The 15908-nt window shown below is 32.9% G+C and overlaps 1 long non-coding RNA gene across 8 annotated transcripts; it reads right to left on the reverse strand.

Moving 5' to 3' along the window:
* Window positions 1-4121: 4121 nt before the first annotated feature.
* Window positions 4122-10710, reverse strand: LOC126716625 (uncharacterized). 8 transcript variants are annotated; one of them, XR_007652184.1, is made up of 12 exons: window positions 10563-10710; window positions 9491-10260; window positions 9302-9352; window positions 8726-8819; window positions 8439-8594; window positions 8061-8332; window positions 7195-7304; window positions 6890-6942; window positions 6609-6688; window positions 6341-6478; window positions 5358-5540; window positions 4122-4669 (listed from the first exon to the last, which is right to left on the reverse strand). It is a non-coding gene; the product is annotated as an uncharacterized LOC126716625 (long non-coding RNA). The 8 variants fall into 8 exon arrangements; XR_007652183.1 differs by lacking the exon at window positions 6609-6688 and having other exon boundaries at window positions 10563-10707; XR_007652180.1 differs by lacking the exon at window positions 6609-6688 and having other exon boundaries at window positions 6341-6549; window positions 10563-10706.
* Between the last annotated feature and the right edge of the window lie 5198 nt (window positions 10711-15908).

Below are 15908 nucleotides of genomic sequence, written 5' to 3' on the forward strand. Positions count from 1 at the left end.
GAATAGTTTCATCCTTATGGGTAATTACCCATTTTCGCCGAAGTTGGAAGTTGGAAATGGAAATTTGTTTGGTTAATAACACAAGACTGCTTAAGGAGCAAATGGTAACTGTCTGATGAAAGAAGAAAGAGACCAAACAGGAGATTGAAGTTGAGATCTAAAGATCTTTAATAAATAAACAAAGGTCAAAGTCAGAAAATGATGTAGCGAATTGATCTTTTTAGGTGGCTCTGCTCTTGCTTATCTAGCCCACTTGACTTGACTCCACTATTCTATACTTCCCAAGTCATGATTATCCTTATCTTTTATCTCACAACAAAAAAAAACTTGATTACTATGGCCCATTTTGATAGGACATCTTAAATATATATTTTCAATTTTTAAATAATATTATACGTATTTTATTATACTTTTTCATCTACATGTATTTCAAAAAAATATAAATAATGAACTATTCTATACTTCTCTTTTCTTTTTTATTTTCTATGATTTGATTACAATTTATTTCATTATTATTGATTATCGTTTGTGTTATTATTAATATTATTTTATTATCTATATTGTCAACTTTTCCTTTCAACATTTAAATTATTCTGTGAAACTGTGGCAGAGCCACGCAAAAGGGTAGGGCGCCATCACCCTACCCACTCCAAAATTTTAAGAATGTATATTATCTACATTTAAAATATATATATATATATATATATAGCTTATAAAAATTGAAGTTGACCCCTTAAATTTTGAGTCATTTCAGTGATGCTCTTAAAAGAAAAAGACATTATATTTAAACTCATATAATTTAAGAGGTTTAACAAATTAAACTATGTAGTATCTAAGTAATAAATTTAACCTTAATTTTTTAGAAAGTAACAAATTTAATCTTGATGTTTCAGAAAGTAACAAATTAATCTTTAACCTAATATATTTGAGATTTAATATAAGTTAAGGGCTTAATTTGTTACACGCTTAAAATAAAATTTTTTTTTTTTAAAAAAAAGGTCAATTAGTCTAGTAATTATAGAGACAAGATATATTTTTTTCTCACTTTCAAATTTTTTTTTTTTTTGTAAACCATGCTCTAGTATGCGTACGTTAAAGTTTTGCATTATTCTTGAACTAAAAGATTTCATCAAGGTTTTCAGACCCGGACCGTTCATTGAATCGTAAAAGAGAGAGGTTCAAGGTTTTTGAGGTCCGAGGTCGAACCGGGGTCGAACCATGATGACGTCATAATTAATTTAATAATTAATTAAAGCCTAAATATAGATATTAAATTTATAAAACTAGCAAAATTGACAATATATCTATATATGTGAGGGAAATTTAATGATTTTCAAGCATATATTTAATAATTAAATAAGAAAGTTAATAAAATAAAATAATAACCATGAAAACATTAAAATTTATGATTAATTTTTGAAGTAAAGTTGAATATCTTTGAAGAATTTTAATTATAATTTTTTTTATTCCTTGTAAGAGATGGATAATTTAATTAAGTAGAATAAAATTGTGTTAAGTTGTTTTTAAAAAAAAAAAAAAAAATTGCTAAGGGGTTGGACCGCACGGTTCTCACCGGTTCGTGCAGTCCAACCCCAATTTTAGCGGTTCACGAAATTAACAAAAAATCCGGTTCTTTAGGCTTAAAAAATCGGTTTTCATTCCGGTTCCCGGTTTTCACGGTCCGACCTCCCGGTCTGGTCCGGTTTTGAAAACTATGGATTTCATTGGTTCCATAAAAATGAAAACCTTCAAAATTTCATTACGGAGATGATTAAAAATTAATTTTTTTATGTGAAAAATCATCAAGCATAATTTTGATAGGAGATACTACATTATTTTTTTTAAGAAGTACACGACTTTTATATTCTCATTAAAATTTATAAGATAATAAATTCTCTTAGAAAATTAATTTATATATATATATGTGTGTGTGTGTGTGCGCGCGCGCGCGTAGGCTTGTCGTAACTAATATATTAGTATCATAACTTGGCTTTCAAACTAAAATTTCTCGTTCGCCCTTACATGCAAAGCTTTTATGGTTCGTTTGGATTGAAGAAGGAAGGAGGGAGAGTGGAGGAAAGTAGAGTAGAGTTTATTGAAAATAGGTTAATTTTAGGCCAAATCTACATTATTCTAGTCTACTCTCCCTCCTCTCTCAATCCAAACGAACCATTAATTAAGATTTTGAAATGTAAAAAATGTTTGACCGCAATGACTAGTTCTTAGAAAGTTCAAAGTCTTTTTCTTTTGGGTTTCACATAGTAACTTCCCTGATAGTGCAATGTAAGAAGTGGGTCTTTAAGAAAAAAGAATATATACAAATATATTAATAAGCTGATAAAATAAATAAATAAAACTTAATCCTTCAGTTTAATTAAGCAGCAAAAGAAAACAATAGACAGTAAAAGTGCGATAAATTATAAGCCTTATAAAATTGATGTTGCTTCTTTCATGATCTAAACATGTTATGAAAGGTGGTATCTCTAAAAAGATGCTAAAATAGCCCAGCATATGATTAGAACCCTTAAACACAAGTTTTACAAATAAAAAAAAAAATTTATACTAAACTAAAGATTAGTCTAGTGTACATGCTTAACCAGTTTTCATATCAACTAATAACCTAAGCAATATAGAGCTGAACAAATAAAGAGCAATATGAAAATAAGAGAAAAGCAAGCAAACTACAGCTAAACTCCAAGAAGTGTTTAGAAAAAGAAAAACCCGAAGATCTAGGCGGAAAAACCTCTCCCCTTACCACATCGTTAGAAATCTCTAGTAGAAAGGATAGTTGCAGTACATAGGACACTATTAACTCTCTAACATATTTATAGAATATCAACATATTTATTTTATATAAGGATAGTTTGATAATCAAAATTATTTTGGGAAAATCCCAAAATTAGTAAACACCACTTATCTTTTATTTGCAAAAATGAAATCAACCATCATTGAGTCACAATAAATCAGTAGAATTAGAACCTAACCTTACTAAAATCACATTTAATAATATGAAATAAAAAGTGGTATCCCTAACCTTACTAAAATGCAAAATCAGCACCAATTAGTGGAAAAGGCAAAAGAACCATGATTGTAGCCCAATTTTTTGTTTTGTTTTTGTTTTTTTTTCAAAGGTAGCCTCAGGTTATTCACTATAATCTACTACGTCAAGTTTTAGGGCCTACTCTTGTCAATAAAGTTCACGAGGTACATTATCAATTCACACCATAGTTGTTAGGATCAAGATCCTATATAGTAATAGGATTGGTGAGATGGCCACTTAGATCGGATTGTAGGATTGAATCAATTCACAGTTCACACTGATCTACCCACTGACAAAAAAAATGAATTTCTTCAATTACTGCAAGGTCGTGCTACTTTGTAATTTCATTTTTCTTTGTCCTCCATGATATGGGACTCTGGAAAAAGACATTTGAACTTTGAAGCCAATCTGACGCTTACTAATGGAAAATCATTAAACTCTTGTCTGAAATTAAAGGCTACATATACAACAACTCATTTTACAAATTAGAGCCTATGCTTTCAAAGATTGTTTGAATGATTGTGAACTTTTAGATTTGGGTGTTTTTTAGGGGACCAAAATTTAGTTGATCTGATAGTATGTCGGAATTGGCCCAATACATTATGGAACTTTAGGATAGGGACCTGGGAAATGTAGCGTGGAAATTACATTTACCATATGCCCTGTATATGCATCCACCAACCTAGAAACCTTATGAAATCAATATCGTATTCTTAACAGGCACCATCTCTAGGGAATGCTGCAACAGCAATCTGGTTCTCATTCCCCAAATCTCTAATGGCATATATAAAAAATAGTTTACCACTGCTAATGAAATTTATTAAAAAAAAAATTTAAAATTAAAAAAAAGAAAAAAAAAGAAAAGAAAAGAAAAGGTAACTGGTGTATACAAAATTCGCAATTCAATACTTCACAAGCTCTACAATGCAGTTGAATCTCTATACGAATTCCTCAGATTCAAAAGGATTATATCACAATTACAAATCAACTTCAAGGCATAAATCCTTCATGAACCAAGCTAAAAGGACCAACGGCACTTGAATATATACTAGGCTAACAATTTAAATATATATAAACAAACTGCTTCCAAACCCAAATTGTTGACTTGACTTTTAGGAAATTGGTTGACATATTGCTTAACAAAAGCAATATGAAATTTAACAGAAATATTGCTTATACAAATAAAATTTTCCTCTTAACAAAAGCAATCTACGTAGTTTTGAAATCATGTCCCTATAATAACAAACTTGATAACCAGTCATTCACATTCAAACAACAAAAGGACATGGAAAGAAGAATTTACAGATATAGATAAAGCCAGTTGTCTCCTATTCACATGTCACAGCTTGACATTGTTTCTTCTTGACATCCATGATATGTTAGATTCGGGATGTTGATTGGAGCCTCATCTATAAGCCTTTTTGTGTCCATGACTTTGTAAACAAGGACAATGTTTCGGGGAGGAGAGAACAGAGCTTTGTTGTTTTGATATATAGAACTTTTCTGTTCTGCATATGGAGCCTTTTCAATTAGCTATCTTGCACCAGAATGTAAGACATGGCTATATGAGGTGCATCATTGCTTAATGATTTTCACCAGCATTAGCTATGCTCCTCCAATATGTTTAGACTGCATAAGTTCAACAAAGAAGGTCACAGCTTCAGGACAAAGGGTAGAAAATACAAAAACAAAGCTTGAGAAATAAAAATTTTCAACAACAGGTTTATTAAGGAAAATCCAACAATTTTTTTTACTGACATGAAAATGATTCTATCAATTGAAAATATTCAGCAAACTTCTCTTCTATTTCCTTATTTTAGAAAAGGGTAATTACAGTCTTAAGCTCAAACCCATCCCAATATCAATATGGTGTTTTGATTTCCCATCCACAAATGCTAGCAAATTCTCAATTAGTACACCATACAGAATATTGTAGTAAATTTGTGTGTGTGCTGGACATAACCATTATTGGACTGTAGCATTATATTTAATTGATGCCAGAGGCAAACCAAAAATATTTAGCAAAATTCCAAACAGTGCGCAACTGAGATAAAATCAGCAATTGAAAACAACAATATGGAAAATGTAAGCTTTGACTAGACCTCTTAATCCCCCAGTAACTTCCATTTTGTTACTATGATTTAAAACTTAGATAACCACATGGTGGAATGATGTTGATTAATTTTATTGGAATCATATAGAACTACATAATGATGATTAAACACACAAATATACCTCCTAGATAACTTTAAAAAGCTAACAGAAAAGCACCTTAATTATGAAAAGTTAAAAAAACAAAGGAAAGAAAAATGCAAACCTTCAACATAATAACCCTGATGTTGGGGAGAAAATAGATGACATTAAGGCCTCAATATATGAAATCTGAGGTCAAAAGATCTTCATCCCTGTAAAACTCAACACTGTAGCGCACTACACCATTCTCCATGCTTATAACTTCAAATACTCGCTGGCTACAAGATTAATGAGCTTCTGCTGTGATCTGAATCATGAGTGACAACCATACCCAACAGATTAATGTAGAGAAAGCTATAAGAAACTAAATAGTTGCATGCCAGCAGAAGAATAATGAAGGACAAATTCGAGAAAATTTGGTCATTGGCAATATAATATAAGTAAGTAAAAAGGAAAAACTTAATTCCCTTGGCAGTTCAAAATCCATGCTCGCATCCCCAAGCACTCACCAAACATCCTTTCTCTGTCCTCAGAGGTCAATTGCAAAGCAAGGAATGTTTTCTAGTAGCTGGGATTTAGGGCTTATTCAGGGTAACAAGCATCATTAGAAGTGAAAGTTTGCAAAGAAGGCATAATTTTCTTAATGATTAGAATTATACTAATTTTAATCACAATGGACATCAATGTAATGATCTAAAGTGAATATATATAGTAGCCTATCCTTAATTTAAAGGAGCTATAACATGTTAAGGTGAATTTCAAATTCTATGCAACAAACAGGGGATGAGCATCACGAGCAATCAAAATAGTAGTCAGAATGATTTTTTTTTTTTTTTTTTTTTTTTTTTTTTAATTTTCAAAATAAAAAAGGTGACTATTAGGACAGACTCCAGAAGCAGAGTGCTAATTCCTACAGTATACTTTACTATTATGCCTTGCAACTTATTTAACTCATTAGCAATATGAGGAGCATAAACATAATCCAGAAAACATAAACCTAATTCCTACAACAAAACAGAGCAATCAAAGACTATTCAAATGAGAAGCAGCAATAAGTATGGATTTGACAATCAAACAAGAAAAATGGAAGTTAAATGAAAAATATACCATAAATCTTCCTCAATTTCCTTTGCGAGTGGTGGTGCCAAGATCATGTTCATTTCCTTCCTCAACTGAATTCTTGACGTCCTTGATGGGGTTTCTTCTTTGAGATTGATCTTATCTTCCTTGTCCATCAGAAATAATCTGCCCATAAGGTATATGTTAATCTGTTGGTCGAATGCTATTTGCAACAACTAGAGGACTTTGTCTAAGATCTGAAAACATGAATGACAAACAGAAGAAGATTGTTTTGAGATTTAAACAAGGATTATACTAGGAGATGAGCTAGATATGACATTGTCAATGATTTTAGGAGTTGTAGCCACAAAAGCTTTTGAGGGTACTCCAAATTTCCTTTAGAGATGAATACCGTTGAATGCAAGTTTCAAAAGTATAAATTATAATTTTCTAGCAAATTCTTCTTGATATCAAATAGTCCAGTCCTTTCAAAATTAGGGAACTTAAAAAATCCAATTTTAAATCCATAAGAAAAAAAAAAACAAAAAAAAAAAAAAAAACAAAAAAACCAATAAAATGATAAACAAGTTACATTACCTCATAAACCACAAAAGCCGCTCTTGAGCTATGTCTACTGCCATTAAATAAAACTGATGTAGATGCAAATGAAAATTTATTAAACAGATACACTGGAGCAGTTTGCCATGAAAATTTGTCTTTACTTAGAAAATATACAATGCTCCAATTTATAATTAATTTCTTCGAAACGAATCAATATGAGATTACATCCCAGCTTTAAGGAACATTCTTTCATTAGATAGAAAAGATATCAGGCAAAGTTAAAGTGCTTTTGCAGGCTAATTAAACAGTGCTAAAAAACCAATAATAATTAAATCAGATACCTTGCATTGATGTAAGGAAGCAAATTTTCTGTTTAAGCAATATCTTCATTTTAGATTTTAGCCGCAGACCAAATAAATCAGACTTGTACTCTTGATATGGTTTCCTACATCTTGAAGGAAATAAACCAACCAAACAGTGGAGGAAACTCCTTGAGTGAGACAGATGGAGATAAGAAAGCAAAGAAGTTGCAACAAACCAAGAAAGAATTTGATTTACTATCAAGAATGTTGTTCGGTGATTGTTACTTGATCCAAAGTATATGCAATATCTTCATATCTACAGCTGGTTGCTTCCCCAACTTTGCACTCTTCCATGCTATGAAACACATCCGCCTCTGAGACAAAGAAAACGCACAAAATATTGACATAAGAACTTGATAAATAGCAAGTACATAAACATTAAGACTAGATGAATGAAAAAGGGATTGAGTGATGGGTTTGAGCTTTTGTTGCTTCCCTCTTTTATCTTAAACTCGTTGAATGAAAAAAGGATTCAAGCATTCAAAATTGTAGATGGCAGGCTGAGTAAAGGTGTTATCTGAAGATTAAACTTATGTAACCAAATCAAATGGATTATTAAAGAAAACAAGATCAAAGGTTAAACTTGTTTGCAGCATCTTTGAAGTGATAACGGGGCTTTTGAACCATTTTTTTTATAAGTAATGGGGCTTTTGTACATGAAGCCTTTCGCCTGATGTTAAGATTAAACCAAACCAAATGAGGAAAGAATATTTTGCATGATGTTCTGATTGAATGGGACCAAAACATTCCTAGGCCCTAAAGGGGTGGAAATAAAAGTAGTTGGGCATGGATTAAAAAGCAAATGCAATAGCATCAGAAGAAGAAAAAGAAGAATATAAAGTTACCTATAGGTGAATCAGAATTGAACTGCATAGAGCAAACAATAGTAATATGGCTTCATTGCCTTCTTCTTCTTCTTTTTTCCTTGCTCATATTGGTGACTAACTCAGGTATTTTTATTTTTGAATGTCATTCCAAATTGGGCGACTAGCAATGGTAAAAAGAAAAGCAAGCATTTATCATCTCATCCCCTCCATTCCTGGTGGTAACATCGCACTCTTCCCCCTCTTCCATGACACGGAACTCTTCAATCACTAAGACATGAAACATCAATCTCCTAAATGTATAACACTAAACCATGAGAATTAGCAAACTAAATTCAAAACCTAAAACACAACATGGGAAATTACATAAGCTGAAAACTAGTAAATTACGTAGCTCACCATTCATCTGTCGCCATATAATATGGATTACACACGATATGTTCCATGATGCACTTTGTTGCTTCCATTATGAAATGATAGAGAACCTGCCTCTGTGGTCCTTTCTCATATGTGCACCCATGTGGGAAAATTTGATTCATCACAAAACGTACAGGCCTAGATATTAGAATCAGATGTTTGGTTCAAATGAGGCCAAAAAGAATTAAATATTTAGCATGAGATTATGAAGAATGGACAAAATGATTAGGAAAAACAGACAGATGATTAAGAAGAAAATATCGATATACCTCACAGTGAGGAGTAAATGATCCAATTAACAAAGCCAAGGTATATGTTGTTTCTTCTTCTTTCCTGCTGGTAACAGGCCTCCTGTACGTCACACTTTTTCATGTAATGAAATACTTCAGACTCTAAACCAAGAAATAAGCATATGATATTTCTTTACCTAACCCTATAACTTTCAAACTTGATAATTAACAAATTTATTTCAAAGCCTTGAAGGCCCCTCTCTCTCTTCTTAAGACTAGTGTTACATAGATTTCATTTCATGTGTCTAACTTAGATTGGCTACAAAAGAAAGCCAACATGTCAAGTTAAAATTTTAGTAACATTCATTCAGGTATTATTTTTTTTCTTTTCTTTTCAAATAGAGAATCTTCCACACATTCTAGTTAAGCTGCATATAGTGGGCATACCAGATTGAACCATTCGTGTCAGTGTCTTTGTGAGTTTGGCCAAAATCTTAAACTTAATCTACCAAAGTTTTGATTATTATCATTTTGAGGGAATTTTTGAGAGATGAGCAGGATAATTAATTGAAATTTTGGTTAAATAAAAGAAGATGATGAAGAAGAAGGTGTTACCCATGACTGGATCAGAATTGCAATGCCGAATCAAGCCGTAGCTGAACTTTGCTGACACATGCACAATCGCAAATAATTTTCCACCATCATCATCCAAAAATCTGAACTTGTAGCTAAATTTATGAACACCGAAAAGGGGGAATTTCTAATAAAAAAATAAGAAGAAGAAGAAGAGTTTGAAGAAGTTACCCATGAATGGATTAGACTTGCATCACTGAATTTCAAGCCAAGAGTGAACATTGGCCACACAGACAAATCATCTTTCACCATCGCCATCCAAAAATCTCTACTTGAAGCTAGAAACACAGAAATCATAGGTCCTCTTCTTCGGCGTGCTCTTATTCGTCATCCTCTTCTTCGTCATTTTCCTCTTATGTCGTCGACATCTGGCCATGCCCACTTCCAAGGACTCCACATGTCCAAAAGAAAACCATGGACAAGCAGACTTGCATTTTGAGTTCTTTCTTCAGCAATGGGTCGAGCTGGGCCAGCCCGCCCCATTTTTACTAGGCCCTTGGCCTCAATGGGTCGGGCCAAGTGGAACTTGATCAAGCTTTGCATGTGAGGTAGGAATCAAACTTGAACCAAATATAACCAATACTTAAAATAAATTTAAAAAAAAAAAAAAATCCCTATTTTGCCAAAGGCATTAAATTCTCTAAATGCTTAAAATGTTGATAAGGGATGCCAAAATAACTAAGAGAATGTTTATTACATTAACACCTTGCCAATATACATCTCTCACCTGGTTAACAAAAAAATAAGAGAAAAGGTAGTGTCCTTCAAAAGGAATTCTAGTAGCCAAGGGTATATGTGTCAGTGTGCTACACTAATACATATCAGTGTGCCCAACCTTCTTCCTCATAGTAGCAGCCAAACTTACAGCATCAACTCTGTCACCAATCACCACCACCACCACTTTAAATTTCTCTACTCCTTCTAATCCCACAGAGCACACACTTGCAAAGGAAAAATATATAATTTAAGTCTAGACTTCACAACATATTTTATATATAATTTTTTATTATGTGATCTGACACAATTGAGAATATACTCTAAGATGTTTCCACATCTTAGAAAACTTGATTGACAAAGAAGTTTCAACATCAACAAAATATGGTGACGGAAAATGGCAAAACTTTGTACAAATTGCAAATCAAAGTCATATAGATATAAGAATACGGTAAAAATTGCATAACTATGTGTCGATTATCATAGTTTTGAAACACATGATGAGCTTTATGATTCATATAACACTAACCGTCTGCTATAGCTGCAACTCTGAGTGCCTTAGTCTGGCATTTTTCGCTATTCATTTGAACCTTCATCACAATCTTTTGCTGAAAATCAAACCATGAAAGAGGTCATGAGAAATACTTTTTGTAAATATAAGACCCAAAAATGAAGAAGAGAAAAAGGAAGCAATAGATGAATTATGATTGCAAATAATACTGTCATGCAGAAAATTTGATGTAGTTGTAACCAAAAGCTAAGAAAGTATATGATCGCAAATTTCGTCTAATGTGAGGTGAAAGCTCAAATATGTGTGAAAACACAAGAGCTGTTTAGACCTTCAAATAAAAATTACGGCTTAGTTGATTTTACTCTAACTTAAACTAATTGCAGAATAGAGTAATTACGAGCGCACAAACAATAAAACTACTCTAAGCCATATTCATCAAATATCAACAATAAAATGAAAGCTAAAAGAGTAGGGAAGAAAGATGCAAACACAAGATAACACCGAGACGTGTTATTGAAGAAGAAATCGAAAAACTTGGCAAAAAACCTCTCCACTACCCTCCAAGCAGTAAATCGATCTACTAGAGAATAAGTTGGAGTACACGAATAACAAAAGACCCTCCAAGCTTAGTCTACCCCATGTACTTGAGCCCTCCAAGCTTCTGCAACCAACTGACTTGGCAAAGCCTTGTCTTCTCTAGCTCTCTGAATCACGCAATTCAGCCCGATTACATCCATCAAACAAATGGCTTCTTCCAATACTTTCCAGTAACACCAAAACCTCACTTTACACTCAGAATAGGTGTGGTAAGTGTTTGGACTATCAACCTCTCAAAGATCTGGATATGGAGAGGTAGAAGTTGAGGAAAACTACAAAGGATTTTGTAAAGGATTGTGGGTATAATAATCTCTAACTCTCAAGGGTTTTTGTCTAGGGTTTTCTCTCTGAAAGGCATTCCTTTCAATATGTGGGTAATGATGGTATATATAGTGTGGGTGAAAACATAGTAGATCAGATATGTCAAAATAGTAAAATAGAATGTTTCGCGAGTATCTTGCAGGAAGGTCTTACCCGCGAAATACTCGTGAAAACCAGCTGTCATGACTCTTTGCATTCCAGTCATGTGCTGTGCACATGGCTCATTTTGCAGGAAGTCTTCTCGCGAGCTACCCGCGAAAACTCCTTTGATCTTCAATGTTGTCTTGAGTCTTCACACTCTTTCTCACACACAACCCATACAATGAAATCCCACATAAAATACAGGGTACATAAGATTGAACAAAATTTCAATCAAATTTGATACGAAATTAAAACTAACACAAAATAGTTGTAAATCACAACTTTACAGTCTCCCCCTTTGGCTATTCCGTGACAAAACCCCTAAAATAGACTCTAGACTTAAATGTGAGTTTGTGAACAGTGGTAAAACTCACTCATACCTAATCTAGAAGTTGTGAAGCACTTGCACGTATACATTTGTATCCTGAAATACTCGCACATAAACAAAACTTTCATTAAGCTTATGACAAGTTGAATACAAGGTACGTATATGAGCAAGTAAAATGAAATCAAGGTAATAAACAATATATAAACTATAAAGCATAACTTGATCAAACATGAACGGTTATTAAAGAATGACTACAATGAAATCTATGGTTTGACAGCCGCTTTTCTTTTTGACATTTCAAGTGGACTTTTCTATTCATCTCACATTTTGTTCCCTGCTGCTTTAAATAATTTTACTTTCCTCTACTCATATGATCAATGCTGATTTTCCTTGATGGTTTATCATGGCCCCTTTTCAATGCATATCAAATGCTAACATCTGATTCTAACAGATGGTCCCTGACCAAGTTTTAAATTAGAAGTTTTGTCCCTCCACTTTTTAGGATCGAAGGCACCGAAGAAATCAGGTGGGTAGCATGGAGATCGAGTCCTTGAAGGAATTTTTTGACACTGATCAGAGTGATAACCCAGATTCAAGATCGAACAGCAGAGGGTACCAGCGCACATAATCAAACAAGTGATCATTTTAAATTTTTAAGGATCTAAAGGGATTATATGAAGTGAGGGTAATTCTTAAAATTTTTCCAACTCATTGAATTCTTGGGTTTGCCTACCTGGGCATTGGAGAGAGAGAGAGAGAGGGTTGGTGGGGGTAGTAAAAAGGTGGTTCTTCAATTTTTATTTTTTCATTTTTACTCTGGTTTCTTGTAGATGGAGAGATTATTGTTTGTGTATGAAAGTGGTGTGAAGAACCCACAACAATGGGGTTGTGTACAGAATTGGGTAGATCTTAAAGTTGTTTGAGGAATATGCTATTCCTTTTGTTTAAAAAGAAAATACACACTGCTTTACCACCAAAAACAAAAAGCACTGCTTTTATGATTATTTCAAGGATTTATTTATTTAATTTTTGGATAAAAGTTCAAGGGTGTTGTTGCTGCCAGAAGAAGCTCCCAAAAATATAAAATTACCTCATCCTTGTGGCCCAAACTCTGGCATGAATTTTGTTAGAGATATATTAGATATATTGGTCCAATGTAATAGGCCCAAACCCAGTCCTGTTTGTACTAGTAGTTTAGGGTTTAGTCGCCTATATATACTCATGTTAGGGTTCATTGTAATACAGATGTACTCCACGACCTCTCGCGACCAAACCCTAGACTACTAGTACAAGCAGGACTGGACTTGGGCCTATTACATTGGGCTAATATGTCTAATATATCTTTAACAAATTTGATGACTGGACCTTTCCCCATTCATGAGTACTATGACATTCCCCATTCATGAGTACCATGACACTGATGCTACATAAATTTAACTTATTAATGATTTTGTCCAACTCATAACATGGTTGAGGACTGGTATGTATAGTGGGTAATAGGGTAAGGTAGGCCCTGTTTAGTTCTGTTGTAAACCTGTAGATGGCACACAAGAACAAGAAAAATTAAAAAAAAAAAAAAAAATGAAAGGAACCCTTGCATGCCTGCCAACCCATTGTTTCTACTAAGATATACGATCTCTAAAAAGTCTCCATGTGCAGAGCACATACTATTATTATAGTCTATTTTATAATATATATATATACACACACTAAGTACAGAATTGGGTAGATCTTAAAGTTGTTTGAGGAATATGCTATTCCTTTTGTTTAAAAAGAAAATACACACTGCTTTACCACCAAAAACAAAAAGCACTGCTTTTATGATTATTTCAAGGATTTATTTATTTAATTTTTGGATAAAAGTTCAAGGGTGTTGTTGCTGCCAGAAGAAGCTCCCAAAAATATAAAATTACCTCATCCTTGTGGCCCAAACTCTGGCATGAATTTTGTTAGAGATATATTAGATATATTTGCCCAATGTAATAGGTCCAAGCCCAGTCCTGTTTGTACTAGTAGTCTAGGGTTTAGTCGCCTATATATACTCATGTTAGGGTTCATTGTAATACAGACGTACTCCACGACCTCCCGCGACCAAACCCTAGACTACTAGTACAAGCAGGACTGGACTTGGGCCTATTACATTGGGCTAATATGTCTAATATTTCTAACAAATTTGATGACTGGACCTTTCCCCATTCATGAGTACTATGACATTCCCCATTCATGAGTACCATGACACTGATGCTACATAAATTTAACTTATTAATGATTTTGTCCAACTCATAACATGGTTGAGGACTGGTATGTATAGTGGGTAATAGGGTAAGGTAGGCCCTGTTTAGTTCTGTTGTAAACCTGTAGATGGCACACAAGAACAAGAAAAATTAAAAAAATAAAATAAAATGAAAGGAACCCTTGCATGCCTGCCAACCCATGGTTTCTACTAAGATATACGATCTCTAAAAAGTCTCCATGTGCAGAGCACATACTATTATTATAGTCTATTTTATAATATATATATATATACACACACTAAGTTATATTACAGATCAATCAGTATCAAATATATATTAATATTACATTTGAAAGTATTAAGTCCCTAAGACAGACCTAAATTGAATTATTTAAAAATTTCCTTAATGATTCCAAAGGAGTCAGACTTTTAGAAAAAAAGAAGAAGAAAAAAGGTAGTGTTGTAACCTGAAAAGTGGGTTGGGTCTAACTTGACCCTCTCTATAATTCACCTATCAAAATAAAAACCCCTTAAATGTTTTCATTGCATGTATACCAAAACAAATTATCAATTGATTGATTTTTTTAGTCATGGAAATGATTTATAAGTAGTGTCATTGAGAAGGCTACACCATATGAAGTCTGTGCCCTTTTTTTTTCTAAAGAAAATAATAAAGATAAAAAATTTTGATAGGTTTTAGAGCTGACAAATTCCATGACTTTGCATGAGTGTCAAAAATCATAATCCAAGTTTAAAAATGCCTATGATGTTTCACCGATCGATCATGTGTTTTCAACAGCTATTTGACAACTACTCGCTCGATCGATAGAAGACTTTTTAACAAGCTCTTTGACTAATGTTTGATTAATCAGTAATTGGGAATTTAAAATTTGGTGTGTGCCATTAAAACTCATGTTGTTTAAGTTTTCGTGCACTACATGCAAACATATAAAAGACATTATAAGTATGACTAAAAAGGCTTTTAGGAGGCTATTCCCATGCACCAAACCAGTGCAAATCCTAAAGTTTATATAATCTTTTAACATTCTTTTAATTCATGTGAAAAATACCTACACCAGTCGAGCCTAGTAGTATAGGGGGATTGAAAAAAAATAAAGAAAACAATAAATCTTGAGAATAATTTAATATTTTAGAAAAGCTTTTGTAGGCTAATATTTTGAATTTGTTGAAAAAAAAAAATCTTGAAATTTCCCTAGTTACAACCTAGGAGGTGAGATTTGAACCCCTAAATTGTTCTTAGAGATACATAAATTACATATTAGGGTAAATTTAAAATATTAACACAATAAATTGACATGCATTTGTTAGTCACATATTAACGCAATATATGACTAGCAAACAACTTTCTTCAAAGAATAGAGAAAAAAGAGAGAAAGAAAGTCCCATCATTGCAAAAAGGAATTTTTAACAAGGTTTTCAGTTATTATGTGTTCTTATTTTATTGAAACAGATTTTTTTTTTTTTTAATAATAATTTCACTAAAATGGTTTTTGGTAATTCTTGGTTTCTTCCACATGCAGATGCATGGCTTGAGACAATTTTGTTTAATAGTTTGATGTGGGGGAAGATTTAGCTGGGTAGGAAATTTATGTCACGAAACACAAAATATTTTTCTTGACTTTACTTACTAAGGTGTGCACCATATTTTTTGAAAGTTATTATAAAATTGTACTCACCCAGAGAGCCCAAATTGAAGGTTAAGTGATGATTATATTAGATGTGC

This window comes from Quercus robur, chromosome 3 (assembly GCF_932294415.1).
Source record: "Quercus robur chromosome 3, dhQueRobu3.1, whole genome shotgun sequence".
Taxonomy (NCBI): Eukaryota; Viridiplantae; Streptophyta; class Magnoliopsida; order Fagales; family Fagaceae; genus Quercus; species Quercus robur.